Raw genomic sequence first — 24,223 nt, 5'->3', positions numbered from 1 at the left:
ATTAGCATGAAAGAGCTAATATGGGCAGAATAATAACTAGATGTTTTACAAGTTACTGTACACATACATTAATAGTTGCTGGAGCCACGTGAAGTGAAATGGTACAATAAGTAGTTTATGGTTCCACGAGATGACAGGTAAAAAAAATTACTGATTGCCAGGTTATTTATGGCGTCACCTGCAGAGTTTGTGCAGGCTTTCAGAGAAACCGCAGCTTTTGAAGTCTCATTTCACGAAAAGAAACATATGGATTCCAAAGCCGGATTAAATGTGTTTTTAATGCTGCATTTCTTTATACGTCTCAAAGGGGCTCGCAATCAATTTTAAACTTGTTACCAGAGGATGGTTTAATAGCAACCACAAATCAATTATAATTTTATACAACCTTAAGAGAAGCAGTAAATACAATGTGGACCGCGGAGTTCCCAGTGACCTGCGGAATACTCCGAGGGCATCAACAAACAGCCAGGACTGCGTTTCTCTCCGCGTTTATAGCTGTCTCAAAAGAACAATTCTGAAATAACCTCTGAATCTGCCATTGTGGCAAAGGAATACAGTGTTAGTGCAACTCAGCACACATTTTAATATGCCAACGGGGTGCCTTGATTCGATGGCTCTCACAAACATGCTGCTACTGCAAAGGTCAGGAATCCCACAGGGCTGGAAGGTGGGAATTAAACAACCAACGTGGGTGGAGCCAAGCTGTCAATCTTCTCTGTTACTGGGTTACTGGACAATGTCCATGGAGTGAGAAATTGCTGGACTACAGTGGTACCTTGGTTTAAGAATAGCTTAGTTTATGAACAACTTGGATTAAGAATGCTGCAAACCCGGAAGTAGGTGTTTTGGTTTCTGAACTTTGCCTTGGAAGCAGAACATGTTCCACTTCCTGTTGAGTGTGTTCCATTTGTAAATTGAGTCCCCCACTGCTATGGGAAAGCACGCCTTGGTTTAAGAATGCTTTGGTTTAAGAACGGACTTCCGGAACGGATTAAGTTTGTAAACCAAGGTACCACTGTATCGGCCCAGGTTTCTTATACTTGGTGTTGATGCTTGTGTTATTTTTTAGGTTGCTGTGGGTCAATTTATGTGGGGAAAAACAACTAAAAATGAGAACACCACCACTGCTTATAATAGCAATAATTTGTTTTGTTCTGGGAAGCATGCATTAGGGAGATGTCCCATTAAATGCAAACCAAATCAAATTTCCTTCTCACCTCTAGCCTTCAGTCAGATGCCTACCATGTTGTGGTTAAGAAACACAAAACCCTGGTTTGAATTTTGCAGGTAAGAACACATTACACTAGATTATTTATAGTGGGAGTCACCAGACAGACAAAAGACAGCTTTGGTTCCTATCACCTCTTCCTTTTTTTCCCTCATTTACTTTCTCATCTACTTATAAGTAAATAACTCTGTATTTCTTATCGCACTGGATAAAATGCTCCACTGCAACATTTTGTTGCAGCCCCTACCCCACCCTCATAAATTCCCACTGGAGAAGCAGAGCACAGCACTGCAGATGATCTCACTTTAGGAGCTGCACCTTGTTTTGGAAAGCCCCAAGCTGACTCTCTGCTGATTTGAAATCCTAGATGGCAATCCCAGAGCTCCTTTCTTCCCAATTCTACTTTATAATGAAGTGGACATAATGCAGTACTTGGGAGAACCCTGTTCAGCCCATGTTATTACATCCTTTCCACTAATGGTAAGCACGTTTCCAAGCCTAGCTTGACCATGACAAACAATGATAATATTTTTTTTATTTTATGGGGGGAAAGAATACAAGGAAATAGAGAATTCTGGCCTTGTGCAGTTCTCCCTCCCTCCCTCTCTCTCTCTCTCTCTCTCTCTCACACACACACACACACACACACACACACACACATATCTCCCTGGGGGTGGAAGGGGTGGGGGAGATAAGCAATTTCTAATGAACTTATAAGCAGTTTCTAATGAATTCCATCATTTCCCTGCATAATTTTGCAGAGGGGATTCAAAATGCCTCACAGTCCAACTGTCCTGTCATTAAGGTTATTTAAGAAGAAGAATACTGTGAAAGCTATATAGAGCAGCGCGCAATTTGGTGCATATTTCATGTTGAACAATCTATCTCAGAAGGCAGTAAGGAGGTAGATGGGGCATCCCCCCCCCCCAACCCCAACCTTCTTTCCTGGCAATTTCACTCAGGCTCCATCTCTCCTCTAATTTTAATAAAAACCTTCCTGTGAAAGGTGCCTTTAGGTTAGGCAGGCTTGTGCCCTTCTTTCTTCCATGCTAGAGTAGAAAGATCCCCCCCCCCCCCCGGAACACAGAGGTTCCACCACACAACAACATTTGGACAGAATAGCACATAACGTTAGATGTGATTTCATACACACAGAGGGACCAGCAGGATGCAGTTAGACGTTCAAGGATGTTTCTGTTTCATAAAGTTGTGGAATTCATAGACAGCAAGCTAATAATGGGGAAATGGATGGCAGATGAAGGTGATAGACTACATGGGACTGGCAGAAATGACTGGCAGAATCCGAAACCAGGGAAGAGAGATGGCGGAAGAAGATTGGAAGAAATTTAAGGACTATCTTGGGAAATATTATAAAATTAGTGAATGCTAGATTGATGTTGGACTGAATTTAAGCGGTTATTAGCTGTAATGATTAAGATAATTGGGGGAAAAAAAGAAGAAAGAAAGGTGTAAAATTAAGTGAAAATTAAGGGAGAGGATTTGCTGAAGGAATAATGTGAATTGGAATACAAAAAGGGGAGGTATGAGGAGGTCCGAGAAATAAGTTAAAAGAAAATAAGTGAGTGAGATTATATGTGTTTTTAATTTTTTGTATTTTTGTTTTTTGTCTTTTTTGTATAAACTTTGAAAAGTTAATAAATATATTTTTAAAAAAATAATAATAATGGGGAAATGGAAAGAAAGGTAACTGTGCATACATAGCATTGAGAAAGAGAAAATAAACATGGGCAAGAAGCAGTGGAATGGCTATGGAAAATGTGAGGCTAAAGGAACAGTCACATATCACCGCCGCTTGCAAATCTGAATGACCTGTCTGCGTAAGAAAGCCCCCATCTGGAAGAACCCTGGATCTGATCAACACCTGGCGGTGAGAGGAGATGCCTGGGAACCATATGCACACCTTGGTTCCACAACAGAAGCAGCATATAAAGGTGAGCAGAAAAGGAGGAGGCACATACATAGCTTCAAGCTGACCTTCTGAACTGGACAGACATTACCTGAGGATGAGGCAAATGCAGCAGGGCTGTAGAAGAGTTTGGATTTGATAACCCGCTTTATCACTACCCGAAGGTGTCTCAAAGCAGCTAACATTCTCCTTTCCCTTCCTCCCCCACAACAAACACTCTGTGAGGTGAGTGGGGCTGAGAGACTTCAGAGAAGTGTGACTGGCCCAAGGTCATCCAGCAGCTGCATGTGGAGGAGCGGGGACGCGAACCCGGTTCCCCAGATTACGAGTCTACCGCTCTTAACGACTACACCACACACACTGTATATTTAAAGCACAACCAATGCACAATGAAAGAACATGGCTGCCCCCCCTGGGAACTGTACTTTGTTCAGGGGGCTGGGAATTGTAGCTCTTTCAGGGGGGAATTACAGTTCCCAGGGTTCTTTGGGGGCAGCCATGTGCTTTCAGTGTGCATTGAGTGTGCTTTATGTGACACCCCCGGCGTCTTGTTCGACTTCTTTCCTTGTTTTTATCCTGGTTTTTTTTTATTCTGTGAACCGCCCCAATATCTTATGTTGAAGGGTGGTATATAAATCTAATAAATAAATAAATAAAATAAATAAATCGTGTGATTTAAATCTGTGTTGTGAAGCAAAGATCACCAGTGTCGAAGCAATGGTTCTTCAACATCAACTTCGTTGGACTGGTCATGTTGCACGGATGCCTGATTGTCATCTTTCCAAAGCAGCTACTCTATTCCGAACTTAAAAATGGAAAGCGTAATGCTGGTGGTCAATAAAAAAGGTTTAAAGACTCTCTCAAGGCAAATCTTAAAAAAGATGTAGTATAAACACTGACAACTGAGAAACACTGGCCTGCGAGCGCTCCAGTTGGAGAAAAGCCTTTACCAAAGGTGTCATGGGTTTTGAAGACGCTCAAACTCAGGACAAAAGGGAGAAACGTGCTAAGAGGAAGGCACACTTGGCAAACCCTCACCGTGATCAACTCCCGCCTGGAAACCTATGTCCCTACTGTGGAAGGACGTGTGGATCCAGAATTAGCCTCCACAGTCACTTACGGACTCATTGTTAAAACTGGGTATGATGGCCTGGGATTCGGACTCGGAGGCTGAACCTGAGGAATCCCAGCCAGCACAGGAGTCCCTGCTTCCAGAACCAGCTGAGCCAGGGCTGGGGCTTGAGCCTGAAGGGTCCTCACCTGTGCTGGATCCTCAGGTGCAGGCACCAGCTTAGTCTGCTCTGGCTCCTGAGGTGATGGAGGACCCATTGCCTGCAGGTGCTCCACTCTCAGCCCCATCAGAGGAAGCTGAGGTTGCCTCTGGGTCCAGTAACCCTTCAGCTTCTCCTGAGCTGCAGAGGCTCAGGGCAGAGAGGTGGAGGGAACTAAGTTCCAGCAGGAGGACTGCTCGCCTCCAAGCCAGGAGAGGCGAGTCACCTGTGGACTGTGGCCGCCCTATGCCTCAGGGCAGATAAAAGCCAGCCAGCCCAAATCCCAGGTTGCGGGAGCAACATTGTTGGTAACCTGTTCCTGCCAGCACCCTGTCCTGCTCTTCTGCCAGAGTTCCTGACCTCACCCAACTCTCTGCCTTGGACCCCGCTTCAGCTTTGACGGACAGCCTCCATACCGCACCCTCGACCTCGGACTGGACTCGGACCTCGCCGCACGGTTAACCCTCGAGACCAGCACACTGTGTTTATTGAAGATAATCTTACTTGGCTACGAGTAATTGCCAAAGAAGACAATGGATCAGAGGATTGTCTTTGGTTCATCCCCCCACTCTCCCAACATGGAAATAATCTGTAGAAGATTGCAATTGTGGGACCAGAGACTCAGCTGGTGTTTGGGTCTATTGCTATTTTCCCACTCAAAGAAGGCTCACCGTGCATGTGTAACCATGTGCAGTACTGCAGCCATTGTCACCCACCGCCATCCCGGCAGCCCAGGATCCATTCACTAGGAATGCCAGGCATTTATTTTGGGCCCTTCAAGACATGCAGAGCATGTGCCTTTCTCACCACTAGGCATGACTCCTCCTAGAGCCCACTACCATGCAAAAAATATGAGCCCTATGCCGAGCGCTGAATCACCTCCTTTGATCCAAATATTGCTCACACATCTGGACTTTATCCGGCTGCTCATTTTCATTAGTCTAATTTTGAAATGCAGGCACACACAGAGAGACTTCTAATTCCTGGAGCTGCAAACAAATGACCCAGAGAGAAAAGATACAATTCTAGGATCTGTTTCATCTATAGTAAAAGACTTAAAATGTAAGCCATTTAATCCCATTTGTACATTCACAGGTTTTTCCCTCCCCTCCCCTTAGAACGGAAAGGACTAAATTAAGCCAGCTTTCTGTTCATTCCTTTATATATATTTCCAACCAAGGACACAATCCATCTCAGGACATGCAGTGAAACATAGGCATTAGGATTTGAGTCTTAAACATTGCAAACCACTTCTTCGAAGAACAAAATGCTCCATCGGAGCAATGTTGGGGGGTATGGAGGTATGCGACCCCCGAGCCAAGGAGATAAGTAACTCTGCAAGCTTTAGAAGACATCAGAAAGCAGCCCTGTATAGGGAAGTTTTTTAAATGTTTAATGTTTTGTTATGTTTTTATCTATGTTGGAAGCCACATAGAACAATAAAAATTGTTGTTGTTATTGAATAGGACACACTGGTGGAGGAAGAGGGGGCGGGGGGAACGTACCGCCCCCCCGGCACCACGATCCTGGTGGGGTGCCATCATGGCTGCCACGCCCCCACGCTGAGCGCCATGCCCCCACAGGAGGCACATCACGGTCCCAGGACGTGTGCCGGCATGCCGGCCACGCCCCTGCCTGCTCTCCGCCCCCGGTGCTGGAGCACAAAGCTCCACCACTGATAGGATGTCCCTATTTTCATCAGAGAAATGTTGGAGGGTATTGTTTTAAGTAAGAGAAGTAATGCACATTGCCCTCTAGAATAATAATAATAATAAATTTTATTTATATCCCGCCCTCCCCAGCCGAAGCTGGGCTCAGGGCGGCTAACAAGGAGGACTGGTGAACAAATAGCTCTCCAGGCGCTGTGGAAGAACAACTGCCATTATCCCTGATCATTGCCTATGGGGACTGAGGTTGGTAGGAGAGAGTCCATACGATACGATAATCTTTATTGTCATTGTCCCATACAGAACAACTGTTAAGTTGTGGGTGAACATATCAGACGACACAGCGATTCTTCAAACAGCTCTTGTTTATTCAGATGCCAGAACAGAACTGAACTGAAGGGCTCAGTCAGCCTGCTTCTATAGAGCTCCAGTACCTTGTTACTGTAACAACTTTCTAAAACTATCCAATCACTGAACGTCACTTTCGATCCTTCATTTGCATAACTATCTACAGTATCCCCCTGCTGGCCCAGGGTGAGAACTTCAGTACATAACAACAACGAAATTGAAAAAGTCTACATCAGACATTCAAAAACCAACAAGCCTGCTATCCCAGCTATCCCAGTCCCACAGCATTTGAGGTCTACCTCCACCCCCACAAGAAGGCACCTAAAATTACCACTTCCTTCGTATATGGATTGATGCTTGATGTAAATTCTGAGCCAATCCCTGGGTTGGGCAGCATTGTGTTAATATGGGTAGATAAAAAATGCATAGCTCCCAATTACAGTAATTTCCATTATGTAAAGACCTGTCTATTAAGTAAAAAAAAATGATATTACGGCTACGCTGAGGATGGTATATAAAATGCAGATTCCTTTTGCTGTTTTACTTGTTGAGTGCGTGTTTTGATTTAATTTGAATGTGTGATTTAATTCCTATATTTTGTTACATTGATTTACTATTATTATTAGCCAATTTTTTTTTCAAAATTTATTTCTTTATTTACAACATAGTCCACAACAACTCATACATACAAACAAACCCACCACCACTGACAATTTAATTATCAAAATTAAACTCCTATCCCCTTACACAAAGAAAACATAACACAAAAATAAAAGACTTCCTTTATCCTGTAAATGGCCTCCTTATTTACTTCTTGTATACTGTTTCTTTTACATGTGATTATTACTATTTTTCTTAATTAGACTTTAAAAACCGCAAATTCTCCCGAATGTTTATTTTTTTTAAGTGAGACATAAATATTAAATAATCTGAATTCATGCCAAAACCAAATGGAACTACAACAGAAACTAATGGGGAAATTACTAAGTTAAGAGTTGGCTTTCTGTGCTACTAACATATCCTAGTTGTCTGGTGGGTACGCCTTATTCCTAAGTTCATTCCTTGCTGGGGGGAAATGTCACACCCTCTGCAGACAACTAGGTCCCTCTCCCTCCAGCTAGGCCTTTGTGCCAGTCGCAGTAAAGATACCACATAGCCTGAGGGAAGAACTTATGCGAAGAGTGTGCTGCCTGACATTGGGCAACAAAATAATGATGCAATGCAGCAGCGGCGCAAGTTAAGATGAGCCCATCATCCTTGACCTTCAAGCCTCAAAATTGGCTTTCTGCAAATCACTTACGCGGGCAAAACACAGCACATGAAAAGCCAATATGTTCGTGGAAAACCAATATGAATGGGGGCTTGGAAACCGCCAAAGACATTTCATTTCATAGCTCGAGAGATTTTTAGAAAGAAAGAAAAACAAGGTTGTTGCATGCACCTCTTCGACAACAGGTAGCTGCCATTTTGAAATTCCCTCTGCCATGTGCAAGGGTCTCCAGATTACAGAACTGGCAGCTCCTGGTCATAATCCATTGCTCTTCTTTTTTGGAATGGACAATGCTTCTTTGAAACATTTGCTTTCACTATGTCCCACACCAGGGGTGCCAACTTGAATAAAATATTGGGGGGCCCAATATGCCAATAATATGTCCAATATGTGGTGGACACAAACCATTTGAATGGAAATGCCCATCAACTTCGGGGGCAGCCCCATCAAATATTTTATTGGCGGGGTGGAGACCCCTCGACCCCTAGGAGTTGGCTCCTATATCCCACACTTTGGAGAGGAAGTGCTGGGCTATATAAACAAGCCACTATGGAAAAATGTAAGATTTTCAGAGGTGAATATGCTCTTGAACTATATACCCATTGTATGGAAATTGACAACAGGACAGTGAAAATGGATTCTATGAGCCCTAACGGTGGCTGAGAGACTGATATTGATGAATTGGGAGAAAAGAAATATGATTCCCCTTGGCAACATATGAACGGACAGCTTATAGATGGACTTTCGTTGGATAAATACAATGATATTTGGAATGAGTTTACATAGAATATATTGGGTTACTGACAATTACATGTGTATTGGGATAATAAGAATATACACATCTGTGTATTAATTTATGGTAATACAACAGTCTTTCTTTCTTTCTTTCTTTCTTTCTTTCTTTCTTTCTTTCTTTCTTTCTTTCTTTCTTTCTTTCTTTCCCATCTCCTTTTATAAATGAATTTCTTCTAATAAAATAGTATTAATAATAATAAAATATGTAATGACCAACATGAACCTCAGGTGGTGGCAGGGCCAGCCCTCCGATGAGGCAAACTGAAGAGACCACCTCAGGCAGCAGGATCCACAGATCCACAGACACAGAGTAGATCCAGTCTCCCAGTGTAGCTGTTCACTCTGCCAACCCCCCTTGTTCCCAATACAGTCGTACCTTGGAAGTCGAACGGAATCCGTTCCGGAACTCCACTCGACTTCCAAAACATTCAGAAACCAAATAACAGCTTCTGGTTGGCTGCAGGAAGCTCCTGCAGCCAATTGGAAGCCGCGGAAGCCCTGTCAGACATTCAGCTTTCAAAAATAGTTCACGAATCGGACCAGTCCCTTCGAGGTTTGCAGCGTTCGGGAGGCAAAGCGTTACAGAACTAAGCTGTTCAAAAACCAAGGTACGACTGTATATATCTTTAGCAAATGTGCAGTTTTATATAGCCAATTGTGGTTCAAAAAGCACCGTCTCTCGCACACTGCATTGATGCAAATTGGGCACCCGTTCACATTGGCTGTATTAGAATGCAAATGGGACATAAATTTTAAAAAATAAATAAATAAAAGGGTAGGGGATTGTGTAGGATTTCCCCTTCCTCCGTTGATCTTCCCATGCCAAATTTTAGTTGTAAGGGGTCAGGGCTTGCTTTTGCTCTATAATTTTGGGGGTGACCAACATGGTGGCTTGTGGATGCCATGGAACTCCAGTTCCCATCAGCCCCAACCAGACTGGCCAGTGTTCGGGGATGATGGGAGTTGTAGTCTAGCAATATTTAGAAGGCCACAGGGTCTCCAGTGGCGGTCTATATTGACTGACAGCAGCTGTCTGCAGGGCACCAGGTTAGGAAAGAATCATGCACACCAATAACTGCTCTACAACAACATTCCTCTAAGAACCTGATGCACATTTCTTGCATGACTCTATCCACACACTGATAGCCCTGCCAAACCAGTGGTTGCGTGAACCACAGAAATTGGTTGCATGCAGAGTGTTTTTGAGTCCCCATCTGAAGTTGAAGTGCACAGGTGTCCCATTTTCAGCATGTTTGCCTTTTACGAATCAGGATGTGCCATAGAAATCTCAGACTTCTAGCTCATCTGAAAGCACCCCAACAAATGTTGACACCAAGTTTAATGAGACATGCTCCCAGGTAAGTGCCTTACAGTGGTTCTCAACTTGTGGGTCCCCAGATGTTGTTGGACTACAACTCCCATCATCCCTGACCACTGGTAATGCTGGCTAGGAATGATGGGAGTTGTAGTCCAACAACATCTGGGGACCCACAGGTTGAGAAACACTAGAGCATTGCACCTTGACACAATTAGTTAGGAGTCATCTTTATACATACAATTAGTTAGGAGTCATCTTTATAGACAGCATCTTAAAAAGTAGAGACATCACCCTGCCAACAAAGGTCCGTATAGTAAAAGCTATGGTTTTCCCAGTAGTGATGTATGGAAGTGAAAGCTGGACCATAAAGAAGGCTGATCGCCGAAGAATTGATGCTTTTGAATTATGGTGCTGGAGGAGACTGTCGAGAGTCCCATGGACTGCAAGAAGATCAAACCTATCCATTCTGAAGGAAATCAACCCTGAGTGCTCACTGGAAGGACAGATCGTGAAGCTGAGGCTCCAATACTTTGGCCACCTCATGAGAAGAGAAGACTCCCTGGAAAAGACCCTGATGCTGGGAAAGGAGAAGGGGACGACAGAGGACGAGATGGTTGGACAGTGCTCTCGAAGCTACCAGCATGAGTTTGACCAAAATGCAGGAAGCAGTGGAAGACAGGAGTGCCTGGAGTGCTCTGGTCTATGGGGTCTTGAAGAGTCGGACACAACTAAATGACTAAACAACAACAACATCTTTATACATAGTTCCTAGTTGTAAATTTTAGTTGTAATTTCCCATAATCCTTTATCTTGGGCCTCATCGTATACCTGGATAGCTCAGCTGGTTAGAGTGTGGTGCTGATAATGCCAAGATTGCAGGTTTTGATCCCCGTATGGGACAGCTGTATATTCCTGCATTGTGGGGGTTGAATTATTAGACAATCCTCAGGGTCCATTCCAACTCGACAAATCTGTGATTCTATGACATCTAAAGTGGCTTCATTACCAATCCTTCTTCCCAGGGAACTCTGGGAGTTATCGTTCTGTGACAGTGATAGGCAGGGTCTCAGAACCCATAACAAACAACTGTTCCCAGGATTCTTTGGGGAAACCCCCATCAGTTAATGTGATAAAGGGGGCTTTCAATGTATGGGGTGGATAAGTGCCTAGTGTTTGAGGGTGAACTTTTAAAAAAGCTACATTAACATAGTGCTTCTTTAACGTGTTAAAAATTTATTGCAAGCTTGTCCTTGTCAGTTATTGTTGAATTGCTTATTACTTAAATAAGCAGCATCAAGATCTTGTATTGCCCTAAGAACCTACTTCATCAAGTGACTAAAAAAAACCCCTAACTTACTATAGTTATGTTTCTGATTTATGCGCATAGTGCAAGTTCATAGATGATAGTGTCATTTAATTCTTTATTAGTATCCATTTTTCTTATTCATATATATATATATATATATATATATATATATATATATATATACTATCTCTGACTGGTTAGGAGAAGTAATTATTCATATTACTACACAATATTTATTTTCCACATTTCCTAATGTGCTGCAGAACTGTGACATTTTACCCAGTAAGTAGGCAGCAAAAAATAAATAAATTGTGATTTCCTCCGTAACAGAAAAGAATGGATAACTCTTGTCACTTATGTGCAAAGTTTTAGACAGCTAAGTAATACAGATTTAAATTAAAAATGACAGATGCACTGGCTTGGAATATAATGGCTACTGAAGTGAATGTTTATTCCTTTTAGCAGTTTGTGGTTAACTCTTAAACGGTCCAAGTATTATAGTCAATTGTCAGATTTGTAAATGTGCACCTAGCGCATGTATATAGCGGGGGTCAGAGTGTGCAAGTAGCAATAGTGCTCCTGGATGTAAAGAGTACGGGGAATCATCTTGAAATTTTGATGAGGCTTCCTTCCGAAATAGCCTTTTATGGGGCTGAAAGGGAGAAGCCGCTCAGGCAAGATGGATCAAGGATCTGATGAGCAGGGAACTCCAAAGGCTGTCGGAGTTGGCTGCTTCTATAGGAGGGATGGGGGACCCTGTTTTTTGCCCTCTGTTGGAGGTAAACAACTGGGAGCTGCATGCAGGAGTGGCTGGCATGGTGGGGTGGTGTCGCAAGGGTGTTTTCTTGGCAGTAGTGATGATGATGATGATGATGATGATGATGATGATGATGATGATTACCCTGCCCATCTGGCTGGGTTTCCCCAGCCACTTGCCATTTGCCTGGAAAGTGAAGGGATAAGGCAGGGAGAGGAGGTTGAGACTCTGCAGGTACACAGGTGAGAGCGCTGGATGGTCTCAGCTGCTGTGCCCAAACTGCTCTGGCCTCACCACGGCCCTGCATCATCCCTGCACCTTCCAGGTAAGTGGCAATGATGCTGTTGTTAGGAGGAAAGCACTAAGCCTGGGCTGGGTGGTGTCAGGTCCAGAACTCCCTAAATATTCTCTCTCTGTGGCAATCACACAGGGTCCCCGGACGTTTAACGGTCTATTGATCCCTGTACCACCACTGTGCTCGCTTCCCCGCTGCCACCAACCAGTTAAAAAGGTAAAAGGACCCCTGACCATTAGGTCCAGTCGTTGCTGACTCTGGGGTTGCGGCACTCATCTTGCTTTATTGGCCGAGGGAGCTGGCGTGCAGCTTCCGGATCATATGGCCAGCATGACTAAGCCGCTTCTGGAGAACCAGAGCAGCACATGGAAATGCCATTTACTTTCCCGCCAGAGCGGTACCTATTTATCTACTTGCACTTTGGCGTGCTTTCAAACTGCTAAGTTGGCAGGAGCTGGGACCGAGCAATGGGAGCTCACACCGTTGCGGGGATTCGAACTGCGACCTTCTGATCGGCAAGTCCTAGGCTCTGTGGTTTAACCCACAGTGCCACCCATGTCCCTACCAACCAGTTACTCTCCGGTAAAAACACTGAGTCTAGTCAGTTGTTAAAAGTGAACAAAAGAAAACACCCCAAGACATTTTTACAGACATTAACAAGTTTATGGTTTCTCAGATAATATTCATGTCAGTTTCTTAACTTTAGTTTCTTTACCGGCCTATACCTTCCTAATACCTTCTGACTGATTATCTCAACTGTTTGACTGACTCCTCTTAACAAATTCTCTCACTCTCTCACACCAGGCTAGCCCCACCCACATCTTCTGTGTCTCTTCTAACTGCAGACTGACTTCTCAACAACTCTAACTAAAAAACCTCTGTGCTTAAACCTTATACACAGTTCACTCTGCCCCCTGAGTTCCCATTGGTTGGTCATTTTACAATTAGTTAACCCTTTCCCTATGAACCTAGTATGATGTCACACACATAGGAGGGCAAACGCCACACACACTCTCTCTCTCTCTGGCACCCTTTGCATCCCCTCCAACATTTCTCCTATGAAAATAGGGATGTCCTAAGGAAAAGCAAGACATTCCATGATCAAATCAGAAAGCGGGATGGATTCTGTAAATCCAGCACTTCCCCTGGAAAATAGGGTCACTTGGAGGGTCTCTTTCTCTGACACACCCATTTCCAACATTTCTCTCCTTGCCACCCACATGATACGATGCCAAGGGCCTGAGGAACACAGGTTTCCCACAGTATATAGAGCACATAGAGCATTCTAAGGGGCTTTTAGCAAGAAGAACAAATGTTGCATGCTTCAGTGAAATAGAGGAACATGGCTTTATTGCTAAAAAAAACCTGTATGTAAAGACTTTGACCAAATAAGGGGCTTTGAGGAATGGGAAAGGGAATGGGGGTGGATTTAACATTGTAATAGGGGGACGTGATAGGTGTAAACTTTGCACTCCCCTTCTTAGTTGGCTGGCGAAGGAGGGGCTTGCGCTTGGGAAAAGGGTATATATATTCATGTTTTTTAATAAAAAGGGTGTGCACGCTTTTTCAGGTGGCCCACCTTGCAAGTATGTATTTCCAGTAAAATACTGCTGCTTCATCAACTTGGTCCAGATTTTATTTCAAAAAGGCCCAATGACCCACTTCTAACAGTAGACACAAGCTATTCCTTTACCAATGGAAAAGTGAACCAAATGTAATTTAAGTGCCATTAGCCATGAGTACTTTTGTTATTAGAACTGTTTTGATTTTGAAAAATCATCCTGCTTTTCTTACAACAAACTCCAAAGTAGCTAACACAATTTCTGCAAACATTAAAAAAACAACACCCAGCCTAACACAAATATCAAGGGCGGGGAACGTAACAGGAGCAGATAAATATAAAAATTTCAACAGAAATACAAAACCTGCAATACCTGGCCCAAAGAGCAAGGCAGACCACCAAGAAGCAAAAAATTCAAGCAACCCAAAGATCATTATTGCAGGTATTTAGACATCAAGGAAAAATACCCCTCTTTGCCCAGGCGTATGGCCTGTGAAAGTGTGGGGGAGAGGACTGTTATTATGATAATTATGTTACTATTAGGCTGTCTGTCAGTGTGCTTTTTAGAATGTTTTTATTATATTTTTTATCATTGATGTTTTATCATGTGTTTCAAATGTTGTACACTGCCCAGAGATCTTTTGATAAAGGCTGGTATATAAATTGAATTATTATTATTACTATTATTATTACTATTATTTATCATCATCATCAGGATCCTCATTTCTGGCACAGCCAGGTTTTGCTTGATATCTGAAGATTCTCACCATTCAGTCAAGGGGAACTTCCTTCGGAAGGGCATCCCACAGAATTGGTGCTACTCCTGAGAAGGCCCTGCTGCTCATAGCGGCTCGCCAAACTTGACCCAGCATGAAGTAGGGTCTCAGATACTGAATGGGGATCATGAGTTAGGACATTCTGGACTGCAGTCCTTAAGGCACCCATAACCACCAACTGTTTAGGAATGCCCCATAATGTATCACCGAAAGAAGATGACACAGGTGTGCATAAAATCTGCAGGTGTCATCTTATATGTAGATGTTCAAATTTAGGAATTGTTATAATTTATAATTGAGACGCAGTGCATGCCACCATGGCAAGGAAGGCTGCGAATCTGCTGTCTAGGTGTTGCTGTTGAGCAATTTCAAGGTCCTGACTTCTCTCCCTTCTTTGAATTCTTAACCTTTAAAATGCTTTACAACCAGACAGCCCTCTAAATAGAGAACTATCCTCCATTAACTAGGGCACACGCCCCCTCCGCCGCTGCCCCCAAAGCTGTTTGTGTTTAGCACATGCATATAATAAATCCGATGTAATCAAATTATAATGTGGAAAAAATATAATTTTGCATCACATCTTCTGCTCTTAATCCCCCATGCAGGATTTGAATTCCAGGACTGAGGAAGATCATTGAATTGTAATTCATCGTAAACTAAGGCCCTATATTGTAGAACCTCAATTATTCCAAACTTGCACGAATTTCCTTTGCTTGAATTTGCATTGAGAGACATCCTCGCGTTCCAAATCAGCTGAGTCCTCTTTTCTCGGGCAATAAAAATTTATAAGCAGAGCGCCCCTTGAAGTTGCTAGAAATTTCAGCCTTGGGTGAGCAAAGGATTAAGTGCTATAATTAGAACTAAATTTAGTAGGACTAATCATAGAGTAGGGTAAGCAGGATTTGACCCTTTAATATGCTGTTCAGCAAAATAAATCCAAGCTTTCACATTAGAATTTAGGAAACATGCCAAGCAGGGTAGTTTTCATACTCCCCACCTCCATGGTAATATTTTAATGGGAGGGGGGTGCATGGCTCAGAATGTGTTGCCTTGTGAATACCACATGCCCACCCCCACCCTGCCACATGGCCACCCATGTGCAAAGGCAACAACAGTGACACATTAGGAAATCCCTGCCTAAATGGCTGTCCCTGACTCAGACAAGAGATGGGATACTGCTGGTTTCTTGTATCCTCTAACATTGCACAGATGTGCTTGCCATCTCCCAGTTGCCAACTCCAAAGTCATTGTCTTATCACACACAATGATAGGGATGATATCAGCTCAGTGGTGAAGCATCTGTTTTGCATGTTTGTGGGAGGCGGTTTATTGTTTTGTTTTGCTTTTGTTTTAACTATTTATTTTGTGCTGTTATCCTGTATTTTTATCTTGTGAACCGCCCAGATATGTTCAGATGAAGGGCAGTATTTACTTTTCAACAACAACAACAACAAACTTGGTTCAGCCCTCACCCTTTACCATCTTTATACAGACGGGGCCACCATAATCCTGAAACACCTTATCTTTATGATTTCTAGGTTCCTATCTGCACTATACTTTTAAAGCTGTGCTGTACCACTTTAGAGAGTCACAATTTCCCCCAAAGAAGAAGAAGAAGAAGAAGAAGAAGAAGAAGAAGAAGAAGAAGAAGAAGAAGAAGAAGAAGAAGAAGAAGAAATAATTATTTATACCCCGCCCATCTGGCTGGGTTTCCCCAACCACTCTGGGTGGCTTCCAACAAAATATTAAAATACAATAGTCCGTCAAACATTAAAAGCTTCCCTAAATCCTGTAGTTTGTGAGTGGGTGCTGAGAGTTTTGAGGAGAGATATTTATTCCCCTGACAGAGCTGCCATTCCCAGAGTGGTATTAATAATCAATTCCTCTCCCCACAGAATTCTGCGAATGGTCGTTCTGCGAGGGGGAATAAGGGTCCCTTTACAACTCCCAGCACCTTTAACAAACTACATTTCCCAGGATTCTTTGAGGGAAGCCGTGCCTGTTTAAAGTGGTATGATGCTGTGTTAAGTGTATATAGTAGTGAGGCCTGAAAGGCAGCATTTCACATCCAGATCTCACCACTGCTGTTCTTGCTCATAACTCTGTGCTCTGACAGGGTCTCATTCTTTCCTATCACCTTTTATTTGGAGGTGAACGTTCTGCAAGCAAAGCACCTCCTCTATCCAACTGAGCTAGACAGTCCCTCTTCGCTTTGCTTTCTGCAGCTCTAACTTAACTCATGTTTGTTCTCCCCAAAAAATGAATTTCATGCTTAGCTTGTTTTTTTCTTAATTAAAAACTTCCGTTTAGCCACCCGTAATAGGTGCATTATCAAAACTCATTAGCCCCATTCACTCTTGTCTGTCACCCCTAAGCTTTGTATTCAGGTGCGCATCTAAAAGGAAAAAAAAGTTTCCTGTCGGCTTTTGCAGACGAAAAGGAAATTAAATAATAAATATGGGAGCCAGAACGGTTTTATGAGTTTCAGTATGAGAAGGTGGCTGCAAGGCCCATAAGGTTTCACACAAAAAGGCATTACAGCTAAAGCTAACATGCTGACACATCTCTGATCTATAAAGTCTGCAGTAATGACAGCGGTAAAGGGTGGTGTGCCAGACTGGGGATTCTCCCCCCCCCCATGTGCGCACGCGCACACACAGACACAAAAATAGAAATAGGTAAGGCATAGAATGAATTTATTATTGCAAAAAAGGTGTAAAAATCAAATAAAATTTCCCCAAAGCTTTCCTATAAAGCATCCACAATGGTTTACTACCTTCACCTGCGTTCATGCTAGGATCTTATTATCCTAGCTGTTGCCTTGTTTTCCAATTCCTTTAGTTCCTGTGTGACAAAGGTTCCCGCCTTTAAAGCTAAAAAGAACCTCCTAATTTCCGAATTCTGCTGGTCCTATTCATTATCCAAGCAGTAAGAAACTAAGGTCTTCTGGTCCTGCCATTTGGAGGGGGGTGGGCCTTCTGGACAATTCACAGCATTTATTGCATGAGGTTGCTTTACTAAAACTCCTCTAAATCCTTTGGCCAAAAAGACACATCCCCGACCCCATTACAATGGTCAGAGATTTGTTGTAGTTAAAATCCAGTCCAATCCTCTGCGGGACATGGGTGGCGCTGTGGTCTAAACCACAGAGCCTAGGACTTGCCGATCAGAAGGTTGGCAGTTCGAATCCCCCCGACGAGGTGAGCTCCTGTTGCTCGGTCCCTGCTCCTGCCAACCTAGCAGTTCAAAAGCACGTCAAAGTGCAAGTAGATAAATAGGTACCACTCCGGTGGGAAGGTAAACGGCATTTCCATGTGCTGCTCTGGTTCGCCATGTTGTATGCCGGCTCCCTCAGCCAATAAAGCGAGATGAGTGCCACAACCCCAGAGTCATCCGCGACTGGACCTAATGGTTAGGGGTGCCTTTACCTTTTTTTAACCAATCCTCTGCACTTCCCTTTCCTGGTTCTTTCTCTGGACCATCAAGCTTGGACCAGACAGCCCTTCAAACAGAGGGCTGCTCTGTAATGTAGGTCACAGCCTCTTCCGCCGCAGCCACTGTTTTGGAGCTCAGCCATGTGGCCAGACCTGGGAGAATTATAGCGTTATGAGTTTGAAGGTCCCAGTCCCCTTTAATCCCTGGATCCAGCAAGTGTTAGAATTTAATCAAAGGCTTGGTGTGTTTAGCTGGGTGCCAGAATTCTAATCCTTGAATCCAGCGACTGTTAAAAGTTACTCAAGCCTCTGTAAGGGTTAGCCTCTGTAAGGGGAACAAAGGAAGGGGCTCTGTGGGAGATGCCAATGGATAGGGACCTGCCTCCACGGCCGGATTTAGGTTTGATGAGGCCCTAAGCTCCTGAAGGTAATGGGGCCCTTTATATGTCCAGCTGTCCTTTGTCAACAACAAATTGTCACTGTTTTTTGTGTTTAACACATGCTATATGGTAATTTATGGACCTAATAGGTATCTAAAGCCATTTGAACATACAGAATATAGGCACCCTATATTGAAATGAGCAAACCAACGATATTTTAGGGAGCAGGCTAGCAGGCAGGGCCCATTACTTACTTCATAGGAGCATACACAACACAAAGCACTGTTGCTGTATGTAGGTTTTGTTTTATTTGTTTTTCATCTTATATTTTGGAAATGTATATCCAGGGGGTTTTTTCCTATAATTTTTTGGGGGCCCCCAAGAGAGTGGGGCCCTAAGCTATAGCTTGTTTAGCTTATACGTAAATCCGGCACTGCCTCCCTCCCTCAACTCCCACATAGTGAGAAGGAGAAAAGCCAGAGTGTTTTTAGGACTGACTGAGAAGCAAACTGGAAAGCCCGAAAGGCAGAGAAATAGTGTTAGGATATTTCCGTTCCACCTTAAAAGGGAGCAGGCTTTGTGAGTCACAGAGTCTGCGCATGTCCTGTTCACAGGATGTTTATGTTTGCTGTTGCTTTCGTTTTCTCTCTCTGTCGAAGACACTGACGCAGAACGGTCATGTCTTTCTTTGTTCTGATCAACGCTGAATAAAGTCTGTAGATAATGCTCACCTGGGTGCGACTTTTGCTGTGCATAATCTGCTGATAAAGAGTGTGCACGAGCCCTGGAATGTGGCAAGGTATTTCCAGGAAACTCGTGTCGCTAAAAGCTCATACTGCGTGACTACAGGGATTGATGGATCGTCTGGCAGCCGGCTTGGGGGCCATGATGGACTTTATCTCCCTGGCAGTATCCCAACAAATAGTTGAGCTCTGCTTGAATCTAAGGCTGTGGCTATGGGAGAAGGAAGACCTTTTTGATGTGTTAATACTGTGAGCCCCTCCACCGTAGGCTCAGGCTGTACATCTGTGTAAATACATCATATATTTATGTGAGATATTTCTATACACACACATACAGTGGTACCTCTGGATGCAAACGGGATCCATTCTGTAGCCCCATTCGCATCCTGAAGTGAATGCAACCCACATCTGCACGTCTGCGCCTCACGTTTCACCGCTTCCATGCATGCACGTGACGTCATTTTGACCGTCTGTGCATGTGCATGTGCGTGCGGTGAAACCCAGAAGTAACATGCTCCGTAACTTCTGGGCTGCCATGGAGCGCAACCCGAAAATACTTAACTTGAAGCACATTTATCCCAAGGTATGACTGTGTGTGTAAGTGTGTGTCTCACAATCTCACAAAGACACCGCAGTCTCGTCTGTGCCTCGTTTCCAAAAGGAAAACACAGACCACCTGGAATCTGTGGGATCTCGCACCGCTCAGAGATTGGAGTGGTGTTCAACACTACTATGGTTTCTAAGGGACTTCACCACTAACCCAAACCGCCTCCAGAATAGCTCAGAAGTGGCTGTGCAGAATCTAGCATCCTTTTACCAAGAAGAGTTTGGATTTGATATCCCACTTTATCACTACCCCAAGGAGTCTCAAAGGGGCTAACCATCTCCTTTCCCTTCCTCCCCCACAACAAACACTCTGTGAGGAGGGTGAGGTTGAGAGACTTCAGAGAAGTGTGACTAGCCCAAGGTCACCCAGCAGCTGCATGTGGAGGAGCGGGGAATCAAACCCGGTTCACCAGATTACGAGTCCACCGCTCTTAACCACTACACCACACTGGCTCCAAGTGATGTGTTAGCAGAAGAGGGAGATAAGAACATAGTTCCATAACTTAACTATGTGCTGTGTGAAGAAGTATTTTTTCCTGTCCTGAATCTTCCAACGTTCAGAAGATTCTGGTGCTGATGTTCAAGGGTACAGCACACTCAGTTCTCATCAAGTGTTTTTTTAAGGCGGGGTGTTTCTAACTATGTTTTTTGCTTCTGCCAACCTTGGGGCTCCCCCAAGCCTGCTGATACCTCTCTCTTGCAATGTTCAGCCATGCCACTTACCAGCTGAACATTGGAAATAAAAGGGAGTGATGACATTGGCCTACCTTACAGAGTTGCTATGAGGGTTGTAACTGGATAATGCGCGGGGAGCACTCTGAGCACTTGAAAGAAATACACAGATGGTGGTGATCATCACCTCCTGCAAAGCTGCAGTGAAGATTTAAATAACGCTGGCTGGAGGAGCAGAGTCACTTTAGAAAGACCACAAATTAAAGTAAAGCAAAGCCCACCCACGTGAAATTAGCAGAAGAAAGACTCAGCTGGGTGAGTCAGAAAGCCGTAGGAGCTGAATTCAAGTCATTCTTTGATTATAGGTTTGGAAAAACACAACTTTGTCTATAACCTAATAACAGAAAGAGGAGGGGGCATCTTAGTAATAGGTGAGTTGATAACACAGAAACAAATTTGTTTGAGGTGGAGTGTGATGGCCTGGGATTCGGACTCAGAGGCTGAACCTGAGGAATCCCAGCCTGCACAGGAGTCCCCGCCTCCAGAACCAGCTGAGCCGGGGCTGGGGCCTGAGCCTGAAGGGTCCTCACCTGTGCTGGATCCTCAGGTGCAGGCACCAGCTGAGTCTGCTCTGACCCCTGAGGTGATGGAGGGCCCATTGCCTGCAGATGCTCCACTCTCAGCCCCGTCAAGGAAAGCTGAGGTTGCCTCTGGGTCCGGTAACCCTCCAGCCTCTCCTGAGCTGCAGAGGCTCAGGGCAGAGAGGCGGAGGGAACTAAGTTCCCGCAGAAGGAGTGCTCGCCTGCAGGCCAGGAGACGCGAGTCACCAGTGGATCGGGGCCACCCTAATGCCTTGGGGCAGATAAAACCCGGCCAGCCCCAAGTCCCAAGTTGCAGGAGCAACGTTGTTGGTAGCCAGTTCCTGCCTGCACCCTGTTCTGCGCTCCTGACCTCACCCAACGCCCTGCCTTGGACCCAGCTTCAGCTTTGACGGACTGCTTCCTACTGCACGCTCGACCTCGGACTGGACTCGGACCTCGCCTCATGGAAACCCATGGGACCAGCACATGGAGACTCAAAGAAGCTGCTTCTCTACTGAGTCAGGCCATGCAGCTCAGTCTCGTCTACCCTGACAGGCAGTGGTCCTCCGGTTTTCACACAAGAGTACCATATTTTGCAGTCCTTCCTAGAGATGCCGAGGACTAGACCTGGGGCCTTCTGCTTGCAATCCCATCTCTTGCATAAAAGTACTGATGAACCCTCAGGGATACGGAACCCAAGAGAGTCACACTCCTCCACTCTTCCCTCCCCCCCCCCCAGCCTTAGTTTTACCCACCTGTTGCGTACCTGCCATCTCCAAATAAGCATTCCCTAGCTGGATCAAACTAAAGGTCCCTCTGATCTAGTAGACTAGGTCTTCAATTGTCAAATGCATTAGGAACATAGAAGGCTGCCGGGTCACTGGAACATGCAGCTTGGCTTGTCTACACCAGGGGTGATGAACCTGTCTCCCTCCAGGATATGTTGCATTGTTGCACTACAACTCCCATGAGCTCCACCTAGCATGGCCATTGGCCAGGGATGCTGGGAGCTGTAGCAGCTGTAGTTCAGCAATATCTGGAGGGCCATAAGTTCCATAACCTTGGTCTATCCTGACTGGCAGAGGCCCTCCAGTGTATCAGACAGGGTTCCTTCTGAAGAGGAAGAGAAGAGTTTGGACTTGATATCCCGCCTTTCACTCCCCGTAAGGAGTCTCAAAGCGGCTAACAATCTCCTTTCCCTTCCTCCCCCACAACAAACACTCTGTGAGGTGAGTGGGGCTGAGAGACTTCAGAGAAGTGTGACTAGCCCAAGGTCACCCAGCAGTTGCATGTGGAGGAGCGGGGAAGCGAACCCGGTTCACCAGATTACGAGTCCACTGCTCTTAACCACTACACCACGCTGGCTCTCTGAGCCCTACCTGGAGATGGACCAGGGACCTCCTCATGCTCTTCCATTGAACAATGGCCTTTCCTCACTTTGACTTAGTAAAATATATGCAGCACTGCTAGCTGAGTGTGGGGTTCTCTGCAGAGATAGTGGTACAACGGCTGGCTGCACTGAATTTTCATTCATTTCTGTTATTATGAACACCCCCCCCCCAATAGAATCACATGGTGTGTGTGTGTGTGTGTGTGTGTGTGTGTGTGTGTGTGTTTTCCCCTTCTTAGACAGCCCCACCTTCCAAGGGCTGCCTGAAGCTTGGATGCACAACACAGCATTAGCTATTAAGTCACTAATTATGAAAAGCTGAGTGTGTTGGGAAAACATGTAGATCTTCAAAGGCAGGTGCAAAATGCAGAGCTGAGTCACTGGGGGAAAAAGTCAACCTGATTTCCTCTCAATACCAGCAATTTCACACTCGCCGTTGAAGGGGATTTAGACCTGCTGCTTGTTATGAAAGCTGTGGGAAGGCCTTTCGATTTGCTGTGGTTGTTGAAGCTTCTTGCACCAATGCTCTCTCTGGCCCCGGTCCAGTCCTAGCGCCATAAGAATAAGTAACCTGGGAATGCTGCTGGGATGTGAATTTGAAGTCACATCCAAATTGCATTTCTTTCCAAGTAAGATAACCCAGACTGTATCCTCACTCACTGCATAACCCTAGGGATATCTACTTAGAAGCAAGTCTCACTGCTAGAGATGGAAGCATCTGACCATTTTGGTTTTCCCAGTTTCCCGTTTCTCCCATCTTAAGTTCAGTTCTCCACATTTCTGCAACAACTGGTGAATCTTTTTTTTTAAAAAAAAAATATTAAAATTCACCAGTGTGAATTTCTTCTAATAAACACAATTTTGTATGCAGTGCTGACTGGTGTACATAGTTTTGCAAGCAATTTTCCTTAATATATTGCATAGTTGTGTGCTATTCTCATTAATGCATTCATTTTCATGCACAATTTCCACTCACTAATATTTGACAAACGTTATTTGGCTGGAAAACCACACCACAAAATTTGGAGAAGTACAACTTTCAAAGGATCTCTTGTGTTTCGGTTTGCACATTGTTCTGGAAAATGCAAAATTAGGATTGCAGCCTAAGAAAGGCTTAGATACCTATGCGAACTTCTGATTTATGTTCATGGGTTCCTTTCCAGCAACCTATTCATGCATCCAAACTTGTTTACATGTGTGCAAGCCTATATCTCCTTAGAAATATCACAGCATTTCTCTCTACCCACTAACTTCTTTCCCCTCTTTCTAGGCAAAACTGCTAGAGAATTGGGTGAAATTGCATGTTTCTCCTCTTTTTATGAAAAAGGAATCACTGTGCTTCTTTGCCACATGTGTACAGGTACAGCATGTTGACTTGATTTAAGGCCACATCAACTTTGCCAATGCTCTTTCCGTATCTAATCCTTTCATTTTATTACTGTACTTTCCTTTAGCGTGAATTGTTGCAATCCTGTGTGGCTGTATGAATTGTTAACAGTGTTAAATAATGGAGCACGATACTGTTTACCAGCAGAGATTAAATTGCATTTCTGGAGCTTTTATTTGCTCTTTTTTAAAGGATCTTCACCCATAGTATTTCCCTAATGAATCCATTATTATCTATTGCCGTAGTTTCAATGACTCACCACACAATACAGATCCTCCCCTTTTTATCCAGTGTTTTTGTGTGTGTGTGTGTGTGTGTGTGCGCGCCCAACAAAACACAATCAATAGGAGCAGCTAACAAATTGCTCAAATGAAGTTGGACAATTTCAGTGAAAGCACTGCACATCATTAACAGTAACTATTCACTGCCTATGAATAAAGGAAATAATGCCTCTTTAAAATAATTATCAACAAGCATCATCTCTTTAAGTACTGCTCGTTCCTATGTATCC

General features: G+C 44.2%; 1 protein-coding gene and 1 long non-coding RNA gene across 11 annotated transcripts in view; one reads left to right on the top strand and one right to left on the bottom strand.

Moving 5' to 3' along the window:
• Positions 1-24,223, top strand: part of LOC310707497 — a 579,039-nt gene that overhangs the window by 19,064 nt on the left and 535,752 nt on the right. The gene's annotated exons all lie outside the window — the stretch shown is intronic.
• NLGN1 (neuroligin 1) overlaps positions 1-24,223 on the bottom strand; it is a 657,716-nt gene that overhangs the window by 483,346 nt on the left and 150,147 nt on the right. The window contains exon 1 of one of the 10 annotated variants that reach the window (XM_083504019.1): positions 68-85. The exons of the other annotated variants lie outside the window; for them this stretch is intronic. The gene's annotated coding sequence lies outside the window, so the exon portion shown is untranslated. Of the gene's footprint in view, positions 1-67; positions 86-24,223 lie in introns of those variants that run through there. 10 annotated transcript variants of the gene reach the window in all.

Source organism: Podarcis liolepis (assembly GCF_965112155.1).
Source record: "Podarcis liolepis genome assembly, chromosome: 5".
Classification (NCBI taxonomy): domain Eukaryota; kingdom Metazoa; phylum Chordata; class Lepidosauria; order Squamata; family Lacertidae; genus Podarcis; species Podarcis liolepis.
This window is presented reverse-complemented; position numbering and strand designations above follow the sequence as displayed.